This window comes from Chelonoidis abingdonii, chromosome 11 (genome assembly GCF_003597395.2).
Source record: "Chelonoidis abingdonii isolate Lonesome George chromosome 11, CheloAbing_2.0, whole genome shotgun sequence".
In the NCBI taxonomy this organism is placed as follows: Eukaryota; Metazoa; Chordata; order Testudines; family Testudinidae; genus Chelonoidis; species Chelonoidis abingdonii.
This window is the reverse complement of record NC_133779.1, coordinates 51562379-51573864: the sequence shown is the minus strand read 5'-3', so window position 1 is coordinate 51573864 and position 11486 is coordinate 51562379. Positions and strand designations below refer to the sequence as shown.

Sequence of the window (11486 nt, the reverse complement as noted above, 5' to 3'; positions counted from 1 at the left end):
AAAAGAAAATTAACCCTTACCTATCTACTTATGACACCCTCAGCTTTGGACACTGATTTGTTAGATCAATGCCTGACGCCTGCAAGAGACAGGGGGGCTGCTGCTGAACCGTGAGGACTGTGAATTTCCCCTCCCCCCACAAGGAGCACCTGCTACCCTGGGAGGCACAACCCGCTCCTGGCTATCCCAGCTCTGGTTCCCTCACCCACAGCTCTGCTGATGCTCCTCAGTGCTGGCCTGCAGCTCCCATATGCCTGTTGCGTGAGTGCTCAAGAAACAGCCTCTTCTCCTTTGCCCTCAGCAGGCCGTGGGGCACAGCCAGGGCTCAGTAGAGGGAAGTCCAAGCTCTCACATCTCCACAGGGTGGTTATGCAGGGTTAGGGCTACCCAGGCGTGTGTATGTGCGTGAGTGGGCGAGACAGGCCAGCCTCATGCAGAGAAAGTGACCAGAAGACTGATGGAGCAGAGCAGGCCCAGAGGAAGAGGCCGGTTCTGCTGAGATCCAAGCCCTCTGCCCTGCGTGTCCATTACAGGCTACTCCCTTTTCCGTACCGCCCATTAACATCAGAACGGGCATGGGTTCCCGCCTCCTCCAAGGCCGTCACAGCAATCAAACCAGGCCCAGTGTCTGGAGCAGGTGGCGTTCCTGCCAAGGTCTATAAGCAGGGAGGCTACCACACTGCAGGGCACCTCCCCGTTGTCTGGGAGCAAGAGGGAGGTTTTGCACACAAACATTGTCAACCTATAAACGTGAGGGTGATTGGGCAAACTGCGGCCTTTCCCTCCTCTCCGTCGCTGGAAAAATCCTTGCACAGTCATGTGGACTAGCCTTAACACCGATCCATCCTGAGTCTGTGAGGACTCTGGGTTGGATGAGGCATGACGGATGTGACCCCCACGGGCCCGCCAGCTGCAGGAAAAGTGGCGGAAGCAAAACCATGCTCTTTGTAGCCATGTTCGATGTAGCTGATGCTCTAGACTGAATGAGTTGGGAGAGGCTCTGGAAGTGTTTGTTCATTGGATCCCCTGTGAAGTTTATTTCTATCATTTGGTCCTTCCATGGTGGGATGATGAGGAACCCCTTCCCGGTCACCAGTGGCACCAAACATGGTTGCCCCGCTGGCTCCCACCTGCTTTTGCATCCTTTTTTGGGCTATGCTTAAGGATACATTTCATGAGATGATTGACAGAGACGGCTAGAGCCAGTTCTGCACTATGGGGGAGTTTTTCAACCTGCAAAGCTGCCATGCTCGCCTGAAAGTGGCAGATTCACCCATCAAGGAGCTTTTCTTTGCTGACGGCTGAGCACTGTTTGCGTGCTCAGTTCATGTTCAGTTTATAGCTGAATGCTTTGCCCGTGCAGTCAGTTGCTTTGGTTTTACAATCAGCCTGAAGTGCCCAACCTGTGCTGGAGGCCACACACGTATGCCTGATTATTAAAATCAACAACGTCCTCCTAGACCTGCCTTGGCTGCATCTGGGGCACTGTCGCACCAAAATAGACACTAAGCACCCTGTCTGCCGGGCCGTCTTGCTGACACAACGCTTCTCATTGGCTGTGAGAGATGGACAGCGTAGGGTCACCACTTTAGGACACTGGATCAGTCCCACGTATGCCACCTCTGGTCTGTCTGCATGGTTGAATGGTGCGACAAGACTCCTACTAGCACAATTCTCGGGCACTGGCGGAGGGATGGCCTTCAAAACACACTCGTAAAAGCTCAGCTGCCTCGTCCTGAGCATCTCATTCATCTGGTGGATTCAAGGCTACTTGAGGCCATATTTTATGAGCAGCGAAAGCCTGGTGCCTCAGCAACAGCCCACAAAGTGGCAGCAGCTGTCTCATGTCTCCGTTAACGTCACAGCAAGGCACAGTAACGCCAAAGGTGCCCCGCACAAAGCAACGATCCACCAGCCTGCAATGGTTGTGAGTGGCCGAGGATCTGCCGCAGGAAACCACATCTGCGCCAGGCATGTACATGTTCACCTGTAGCGTTTGCTGGCTCCTCATCCACAAGGGGCCTGAGAACCCACCAGAAGCAGCATCGACTCTTGTATGCAAGACTTGGGAGAGTGGCACAAACTTTGCCCTGCGCTGCCATCTAGTGGAGCCACTTAGTACCGTGCTTGGCTATCCTTGGAAGGCGCATCCTTGTGCATTGCAGGTGCAGAGTCAGGCTGCGCAACATCTGGGGCCTTCACACAGCACATAACTCCTGTGCATCATACGGGCACTCAGCGTTGGGCACAGCCGGGGCCCCCCCGCAGCCTGCTTGGCAGGTGCCCAGGTTGTAGGAAATGTCAGTGTGCTGCTAGGGGGCGCTGTGCTGTAGGAGATGCTGTGCCGCCAGGGGGGCACCGTACAACTAGGGGGTGCTGTGGTGCTCTGGGGCGCTGTGCTGTAGGAGATGNCAATTCTCGGGCACTGGCGGAGGGATGGCCTTCAAAACACACTCGTAAAAGCTCAGCTGCCTCGTCCTGAGCATCTCATTCATCTGGTGGATTCAAGGCTACTTGAGGCCATATTTTATGAGCAGCGAAAGCCTGGTGCCTCAGCAACAGCCCACAAAGTGGCAGCAGCTGTCTCATGTCTCCGTTAACGTCACAGCAAGGCACAGTAACGCCAAAGGTGCCCCGCACAAAGCAACGATCCACCAGCCTGCAATGGTTGTGAGTGGCCGAGGATCTGCCGCAGGAAACCACATCTGCGCCAGGCATGTACATGTTCACCTGTAGCGTTTGCTGGCTCCTCATCCACAAGGGGCCTGAGAACCCACCAGAAGCAGCATCGACTCTTGTATGCAAGACTTGGGAGAGTGGCACAAACTTTGCCCTGCGCTGCCATCTAGTGGAGCCACTTAGTACCGTGCTTGGCTATCCTTGGAAGGCGCATCCTTGTGCATTGCAGGTGCAGAGTCAGGCTGCGCAACATCTGGGGCCTTCACACAGCACATAACTCCTGTGCATCATACGGGCACTCAGCGTTGGGCACAGCCGGGGCCCCCCCGCAGCCTGCTTGGCAGGTGCCCAGGTTGTAGGAAATGTCAGTGTGCTGCTAGGGGGCGCTGTGCTGTAGGAGATGCTGTGCCGCCAGGGGGGCACCGTACAACTAGGGGGTGCTGTGGTGCTCTGGGGCGCTGTGCTGTAGGAGATGCTGTGCCGCCAGGGGGTGCTGTACCCCTGGGGGGGTGCTGTGGTGCTCTGGGGCGCTGTGCTGCAGATGATGCCCTGCCGCTGGGGGGCACCATACCAGTGGGGGGTGCTGTGGTGCTCTGGGGCACTGTGCTGCAGGAGATGCCCTGCCGCCGGGGGGTGCTGTACCACTGGGGGGGTGCTGTGGTGCTCTGGGGCGCTGTGCTGCCGGGGGGCACCATACCACTGGCAGGTGCTGTGGTGCTCTGGGGCATTGTGCTGCAGGAGATGCCCTGCCGCCAGAGGGTGCTGTACCCCTGGGGGGTGCTGTGGTGCTCTGGGGCTCTATGCTGCAGGAGATGCCCTGCCGCCGGGGGGCGTTGTCTTTCTGATGAGACATAACCCTGATCTAGATCTCAGGGTGCTTTGCATGGATGTCAGGTGTGAGCCCGGGTGTCCTGGGGCAAATCTCAGCTCTGCCAGTTAATTTTGGGCTCATCAGATGCTCCCTCTGAAGATGGCCGCCTTCACTTCCTGGCCTCAACGGTTGCTTGCTGGCCGTCATCACACGCTCCTCCCCCCACCGCCATGGCCCGAGCAAGGGAAACATTTGGAAGTGCCTGTGGTTCCTTTGTGAGCAAACAGCTGCCAGGGGAGTGGGCTCCTCACGTGTTTTCAGAGCCGTCACCCACCCCAGCTGCTGCTCTCTTTGCGGTTGCTGGTGCGGGACGGGAAGGGCCCTTCATCAGTCCTGACTCAAAGGCAGCAATAGCCTGCACTGCCTGCATTGTGAGCCTTCAACCCCCGCCCACCCCTGGGCAATCCCATCTGACCCTCTCTGGGTGGGAGCCTTCTCCAGCCAGCTATTGCCACGCCAACAGCTGGTAGTGACGTCATGCGCTCAACAGAGCTGGAGCCGAAGTGTTACAGCAAGGGGCCTCCAGGTGGTGTCGTTACATGCAATCTTGCTACAAGCGTTTAGTCTCAGGAGAAATGCTGCATCACTGTTAGTGTGGTGATGCTATGGCTTTTTGGGGAGCTGTTGCAAGCAGCAGGGGGTGGTGTCACTTTCTCCCTGAGACTCTGTGCCTAGAGCCAGTTCTTGGGGCAGCATTGCTCCTTGGGGATGGGGTATTGGTGTTCTGGTGACTTTCTAGATGTGGGGAGTTGGGATATGCAGCTGGGCGCCTTGAGCTGATCAATGCTTTGGGCAGGTGGTCTTATATGATTGGAAAGTGGGTTTGGTTTAACGGAGTGGGTGTTGCAATGAAGTGAGCATGGTCTAGTGGGCAGCACAAATACAGCAAATTAGATGCGGCTGTGGCCTGGGGCTCAGGACTCCTGGTTCCTGGCTCTGCCACTGAGCTGACCTTGGACAAGTCACCTCCCCTCACTGCACCTCAGTTTCCTGTGCAGCCTTTGTCTATTTAGATTGTGAGCTCTTTGAGGCATGGATTGTCTCTCACTCTGTGTCTGTGCAGCATGCGGCACAACAGGGCCCGGATCTCAGTCACTATGTGTCTGGGCAGCGCCTGGCGTGACTGGGCTCCAATCTCGGTTATTCTGTGTCTGGACAGCGCCTTGCACAGCAGGGCCCAGATCTCAGTCAGTGTGTGTCTGTGCAGTACCTGGCGTGACTGGGCTCCAATCTCGGTTATTCTGTGTCTGGACAGCACCTGGCACAGCAGTGCCCAGATCTCAGTCACCGTGTGTCTGTGCAGCGCCTGGCGTGACTGGACTCCAATCTCGGTTATTCTGTGTCTGGGCAGCGCCTGGCACAGCAGGGCCCAGATCTCAGTCACTGTGTGTCTGGGCAGTGCCTGGCAAGACTGGGCCCCAATCTCTGTTACTCTGTGTCTGGGCAGTGGGGGCATGATGGAGGCCCTGATCTCGGTTACTCTGTGTCCATGCAGTGCCTGGCACGATGCTGAGCTCAATCTGCCCCGCATCTGTTACTCTGGCTGTGTCTTTTTTTTTTTTTTTTTAAAGCCGCTAATAATATTAAAAACCCAGCCAGAGGGACTTTTCTTTGATTTTACTTCTTTTTATTTAGACAGAAAAAAAATTAAATTATTTAAAGTAAATGGCAATAAATAAGTTAAGCATCGATTTCGTCTGAAACATAGACTTCAACATTTCTCTTCTTTTTCCCCACTAAAAGTTGTATTTTTTCCCCTCTAAATAAAAGTACCAGGTAATAAACCCCCTCCCTCTCCCCCACCCTCAAATAAAAGGAAAAAAAAAAAAGAAAAACCATTAAAATTCTCTAAAATTGGAGAGGAGAAAATGGCAGCAACTTGAATCCTTTTGGATCACAGCTAATCTCAACGAAATTATTTACAATTACTGGATTAGCAGGAGACTGTAAACATAGTTTTTCTTCTCTTTCCTGTGGTATAGGTTGATTTCAGAGCGTGGTCGAGATGAGAGGCTGTTTAGCATGTGGAGTTTCATGCTATTTTACAAGTGCCGGCTGGCGAGGGCCTCAAAACAGAACGGCTGGAGAGGAGAACAAAAGCAGGAGAAGCGTAATTTCTGACTGGGAGCTGTGAGCGGAGGGGACCAGTGACCCTGCAATCTCTCGCTGGAGTAACTTTACAGCTGGGCCCACTTGGAGAAGCAGCTTGACTCAGGGGCTTGGAGGCTGGACTGGGAGCCAGAACACCTGGGTTCCGGTCTTCTCTGCACTCCTGACCATGAGCAAGTCATGTGCCCGTTTGTGCCTCAGTTTCCCCTCCCACTCTTTAATAGATGATAAAGTCTTCCAGGAAAGGGCTGTTGCTTACTGTGTCTGGGCAGCGCCTGGCACGATGAGGCCCTGATCTTGGTCACTCTGGGCAGCGCGTGGCACGACGAGGCCCTGATCTTGGTCACTCTGTCTGGGCAGCGCCTGGCACGATGGGCACTGATCTCAGTTACTGTGTCTCTGGGCAGCGCCTGGCACAAGGGGGCCATGATCTCAGTTACTGTGTCTCCGGGCAGCGCCTGGCACTACGGGGCCATGATCTGAGTTACTGTATCTCTGGGCAGCACCTGGCACAATGGGGCCCTGATCTCGGTTGGGGGGGCCAGAGGCTATGACAGCAGAAGTACAGTGTCACTTTGGAGCGTGCAGTTGCTCCCAAGCATAAACCATCGCAGGCTCAGGGCTGCTTCTCTGGGCAGTGAGCTGGGTTTCAAGCACAGGGCTGGTATTTTCAGAGGGCTGCTGTGCAGGACAAGGGAAATGAGGTAAGGCTGGATGGGGAGGAGATGCCGCGACAGGTCAGGGGGTAGCCGGCAACCGCTTGGACGCAGCCCCAAGAGCCCCCTTAGTCAGAACTGTCACTCCTGATGGTGCATGGAGAGGTTCTTTGCCTTCTGCCATCCAAAGGACGCTGTGGCTCTCGGTGGGGTGCAGCAGGAGGTGAAATCGGCTTCTCTGGCTCTTCCTGGCCGGGCCAGGATTTGAAAACAGCAAATTTTTAACCATCAAGGAGGAGAAAATCCACATGGTGGGAAAACTGGGTGGAACTGAAGCAGCAGCTGTGACCCGGAAATCCATGAAAGGGGTTCTGCTTGGGCTGTGGAAGCAGGGAGCTGATTGTGCATGAGGTGGGGGCTTGGAGTTGTCTGAAACTGCCTGCCCTGATTGGCAGGGGGAGGGGAATGCAGGTGGGGCATCAGCCCAATGGAGGCTAGGTAGGGGGGGTCCCAGTCTTGCCATGTGCTAGCCCCCACTTGGCTGCTGGGTGTAGGAGCTGTTGCCACCCCCCCAGCTGTGCCAGTCGTAGCCGCTGTGGTTTGCCCCTGGATGCTGTGTTGAGGGATAGAGGTGGGGAGGGCATGGGCCTCTCCTCCCCCCACCTCTGGGCCCCAGCCAGGTGGTAACGGGCTGCAGAGGCAATCAGAGAGCCCAGGTGGGCTTGGGGCGAGGCTCCGGGATGCAGGGGAAGGCCAGCTTTAATTTCCCCTCCCCGCCCCAGCATTCCTACCCTTGGCCAGGCATGATCCCCCCCAGGCTCCCGGGTTGACCAGAATGATGGTGGAGGATCCCAGATGGAGGAACTAGCTCCCCTGGCTGTAGTGGAGGAAAATGACATACCAGTGCCCCCTCCCCCATAGCCAGACCCCCACCCCTGCAATCAGAGGCACCCAGCTCTGGCCTGCAGTGCCCTCTGCTGGCTCTGCCCCCCCGCCCCTCCCCACTGTGTCTGGCTCCCCCTCCCAAAGGGCTTGGGTACTCGGAGTCGCTTTTGGTCCTGTTTTGTGAAAAGAAAGCTCAGAGGATGGACCGCCCCCCCCCCCCCGCCTTCGAGCTGCATACAGGGACAGGGCCCTTCTCTTTCCCCCCACCCCCCACCTCTGGGGCAAGATCAAGCCCTCCAGCTGATTCCCTAGGGCTGAGCCCACTCTGTCCCCCACTGGGCTACGGTGGCAGGAATTCACGGCTACTGCGGAGGCAGGGTGGATCAGGGCTGTGGGGGGGGGCTCCTTTCCCTCTCCCCTGCTGTTGATGAAGCAGGGCTGAGATCACAGGTGAAAGGCCTCCCCCCCCCCCCACACTGCAGGCTGCTGGTGGGGCTAGGCGCAGCCCGGGGCCGATGGGTGGAGGCAGGTGCCTTCGGTTCTGCTGATCGGCTTCGTCCTCCCAGCTGGCAGGTCAGGCGGCCGGGATCAGTGCCGCGATGAGCCACAGGCTAGGGATGAGCTGCAGGGGGTGGGGGAGGGGGAGGATGGGCCGGATGGCGGTAATTTGGGGGCTCCCTCCTCCATTGAGCTCCAGACCTGGGGGGGGGGGGGACAGGAGGGAGGGGCAGAGAAGAGAGAGAGGGAGAGTTAATGGCGTCCTGAGCTGCACTGCTCCAGACCAGAGCGTGGGGGTCGGGTCTCAGGCTGGCACATGCACAGAAGGGCACCAGCTGGTTCGAGTCCCCCCATGCCCCAGAGATGGCACAATTTAGACATGGGGTGGGGTTGTCTGTCATCCGCTGCAAACGGTGGGCTGGGACTTTGGGGTGGAGGTTGGAATTACGGGAGGAAAGGGTGGTGGGTAGGAGGGGATTAAGGCTGGTTACCAGCTGCTGCCGGTTGGGTGTAAGTGGCACCCCAAAGCTCTTGAGAGGAACCAAAAGTTGGAGTAGCAGGGGGCACCGAGGGGCATCAACAGATCTGTGCGGGGAGGCGAGCCGAGGCCTGGGAGAGCAGGGGGCTGCGGGTCGGGAGGGAGCGGCATCAGCAGAGCTGTGGGTAGAGGCCATGGTTGCAACTATTGGAATATTCCAGTTGAAATCCAGGGATTCTCCTCTCCCCCCAACCGCCTGCCTGCATCACCCCTGCCCCCAAGACCGCTGACAGGGGCTTGTCTCCCCGAGGGGCTGGCAGGGTGTGGGACCAGCCAGCTAGGGCCTGTCACCAAGCGGCTCACCGGGGTGCAGCAAGATGGGGTTTGGCTCTGCCGGGGGCCTGGGCAAAGCCAGGGAATGCTGGGCCCTGCCCTGCTGCTAGGTGGCCAATCGTGTGGCACGTCCTTGCCACCTCCCCCACAACCCAAATAACCCCACTGCTCCATCCTCCTGGGACCACCCTGAGCAGCAGGACAGGCTGAGGGAGCCCCCAGAAAAACCTGGACCTGCTCCCACGCCTGCCCCAAAGGGGACACCCCTGCAGGAGCGACCGGCATCACCCCAAGCGCTGGGCATGAGGTGATTCCCTCCGGGGGCACTGGCTGGCTGGTGGCTCCTCCCAACAGGGCTAAGACATTTCATACCCCCTCGCCCCCATAAAACCCAGTGCCCACGGGGGCTGCCACGGGGTGTGTGTGTGGGGGGGGGAGGGGGCATGGCCCTTTGAAGGGGACTGAAAGCAGACTCCCCAGCACAGTTCACGCGAGATCACTGGATGCCGTGGCCTCTGAGCTTGGCTGGTGGCTCCGTAGCCTGCACCCCCTGCGGCCATGGGGAGGCCTTGCTCAGCCCACAGCGACTCCATGGGCTGGAGCTAAACCCAGCCCCCCCATCTGCCCACATTCACCGCCATGGCCTGCCAAGGGCCACACAACATCCACCCCAAATGTAACCTCCTTGGCTGGTCAAAGCCCCAGACACAATCCTCCCCCCTACCCCAAACACTGCACCAGAAGTGGATGCTCTGTGGTAACAGCCAATCAGGACTCTCCTTTAGCAAGGCTGCCAAACGGGATGTGATGTGGGGGGACCGCTGGTGCTGGAGCCATGCCAGGGATGGAAGGGCAAAGGGGGTGAGATGTGTGTGTGGAGGGATGTCGGGGTCAGCTGTAGTAGAGAGGCTCTGGGAAGCGGGGGGCGGAGCTGCCACTGCCAAGCTGGGCACATGGGTGGGGGGGCTATGCTGCCACCTCCTGCCTGCCCCTTGTCCACTCAGCTGGCAGCAGCAGTGGGCAGCTAGTGTGTGTGTGTGTGGTGGGGGGTGAAGCTGGCCTGAGCCTGTAGTGTACGGTGGGGGGGGGGGCGTGCCCAGTCACAGCTGAGTTGGCTAAACCCAATTCTGGCACTGACCTAACACATGCCCCTGGGGCTTACAGGCCCTGCCAGTCCTAGGAGGTGCTGGTAAAAGGGTGAGGGGGCAGCCCACCCTGGCAATGGGTCCGGGTGGGGCATCTTTCCCCAGGTCTGTTCAAGGGTACTGCCTCCCCGGCCCAGCTAAGCTCCAAGTCTGCAGTGCTGCAGGGCATCTGCCAGACTCATGGCCACTCCGTTCTTGGGTGAGGTGGTTGGTTCCAGAAAGGGCAAGGCCTGGCCCAGCAAGACACCTATGGGTGTGACCCTGCTGCCCTCCCAGGAGGCTGGGCACAAAAGTGCTGCCAGGATCTGCACCAACATTCCCCCGCCCTGCGCCCATCTCTGGCACACGGGGTGGTAAGGGGAGGCTGGAGCTCTGAGGGATGGTTCATTAGAAGGATGGTGAGGAGCCACTATACAGACACCTCCCACAGCCAGGGATCGAACCCAGGCATCCTGATGCCCAGTCCCTCCCCCAATCACTACAGAGTCTCATGTATTCTGCTCACTGCATGACACGGATCATGTTTCCCTCCCCACGACTTCCTCTAAATGTTGTGCAGTGGTGCCATGCAATTGTTATAACCAGCCCGTGTCCCATTCAAGAGGCAGCTGCATTTTACTAGTGTGTGTGTGTGTGGGGGGTGCACTCTATATAAACAGCTGCCATACTCTGCCCCAGCATGGGTGCATAGTAGCAATGATGGCCTGAGCCCCTCCATAAACAGCAGCCATGCCCTGCCCAAGAAGTGGCTGCATGCTAACAGTGGCTGCATGAGCTCCGTGTAACCAGCTGCAGTGTCCCACCGCAGAGGAGATGCCCCAGCCTCCTACGCTTATTCCCTACACAGCAACTAGAGCCTCGGAGACAGGAAGGGGTTGGTGGGTTTGGGGTTTCCTACTGTGGCCCAGGTAGCCCATGCGCTGTGCTGCTGTGTTGGGCATTCAGGTGGCAAAGAGGGAGGCGGAAGGGACCCCCCCCCCGGGGCCTGCACAGAGGCACTTTAAACCCCCCGCAACACTACACACACACACCACACACACCACACACACACAACACACCACACACACACAGCACATCACACACACACACCCACACACACACGGCCACAGCAACATAGAGCCGCCCCGCTCAGCTAAGCCACGGAAATAAACATAGAATAACAGCAAAAGCATGACACAAGCAATGATACCGGCGAAAATTTACCAACAAAAAAATGTCTAAAATGATGGGGTTAGGGTGGTGAGTGTCAGATGGAGGAACCTCAGGACCAGAAAAAAAGAGAGGAGGGACTGATAACATATCAGTATATAGGACAAGTGATTCTATACACTGCGGTTTGTGGGTTCGTCAAGACTGGGGAAGGGTGAAGAAGATTTTAGTTTTGGGAAGCCGGGGATTTCACGCGAACGAGTAAACTACTGCCACTGAGATCCCCCAACCACAAGAGGTAAAGAAGATCTCCGGCCCAGCCACACCACCTGCTACGCGCATACGGACGTCATGCACTCGCTAGCTCCTGCTTCACGATGGGTATCAGCATCATGCTATCCATCAGGTAGACACAAGGCAGCGGCAGAGTACCCGACGCGCGACAGAGCGAGATACACACGTCGCGTCGGCGTCGCGGTGGGTGCAATTACAAGGGGCGGGGAGGTTGGATGCGTATTGGCTTCTCGTGACAGCGAATGACGGCTAAGTGACAGAGGGTCATCTCAAAGTTATGTATTGGTAACCCTGCCGGGGGGGGTGAGGTTTAAAAGCAGCAAAGAAAGAAAACGGGATTTGGGATTGGGGCGGGGGGGTTAAATAAGAAAAGGGAAAAGTTCATGTCA

General features: G+C 57.4%; 1 protein-coding gene across 1 annotated transcript in view; it reads right to left on the bottom strand.

Annotated features, from left to right (window-relative positions):
* Positions 1 to 7493: 7493 nt before the first annotated feature.
* Positions 7494 to 11486, bottom strand: part of LOC116817645 (CUGBP Elav-like family member 3-A) — a 47050-nt gene continuing 43057 nt past the window's right edge. The window contains 1 exon segment of the mRNA XM_075071115.1: positions 7494 to 7899. The gene's annotated coding sequence lies outside the window, so the exon portion shown is untranslated.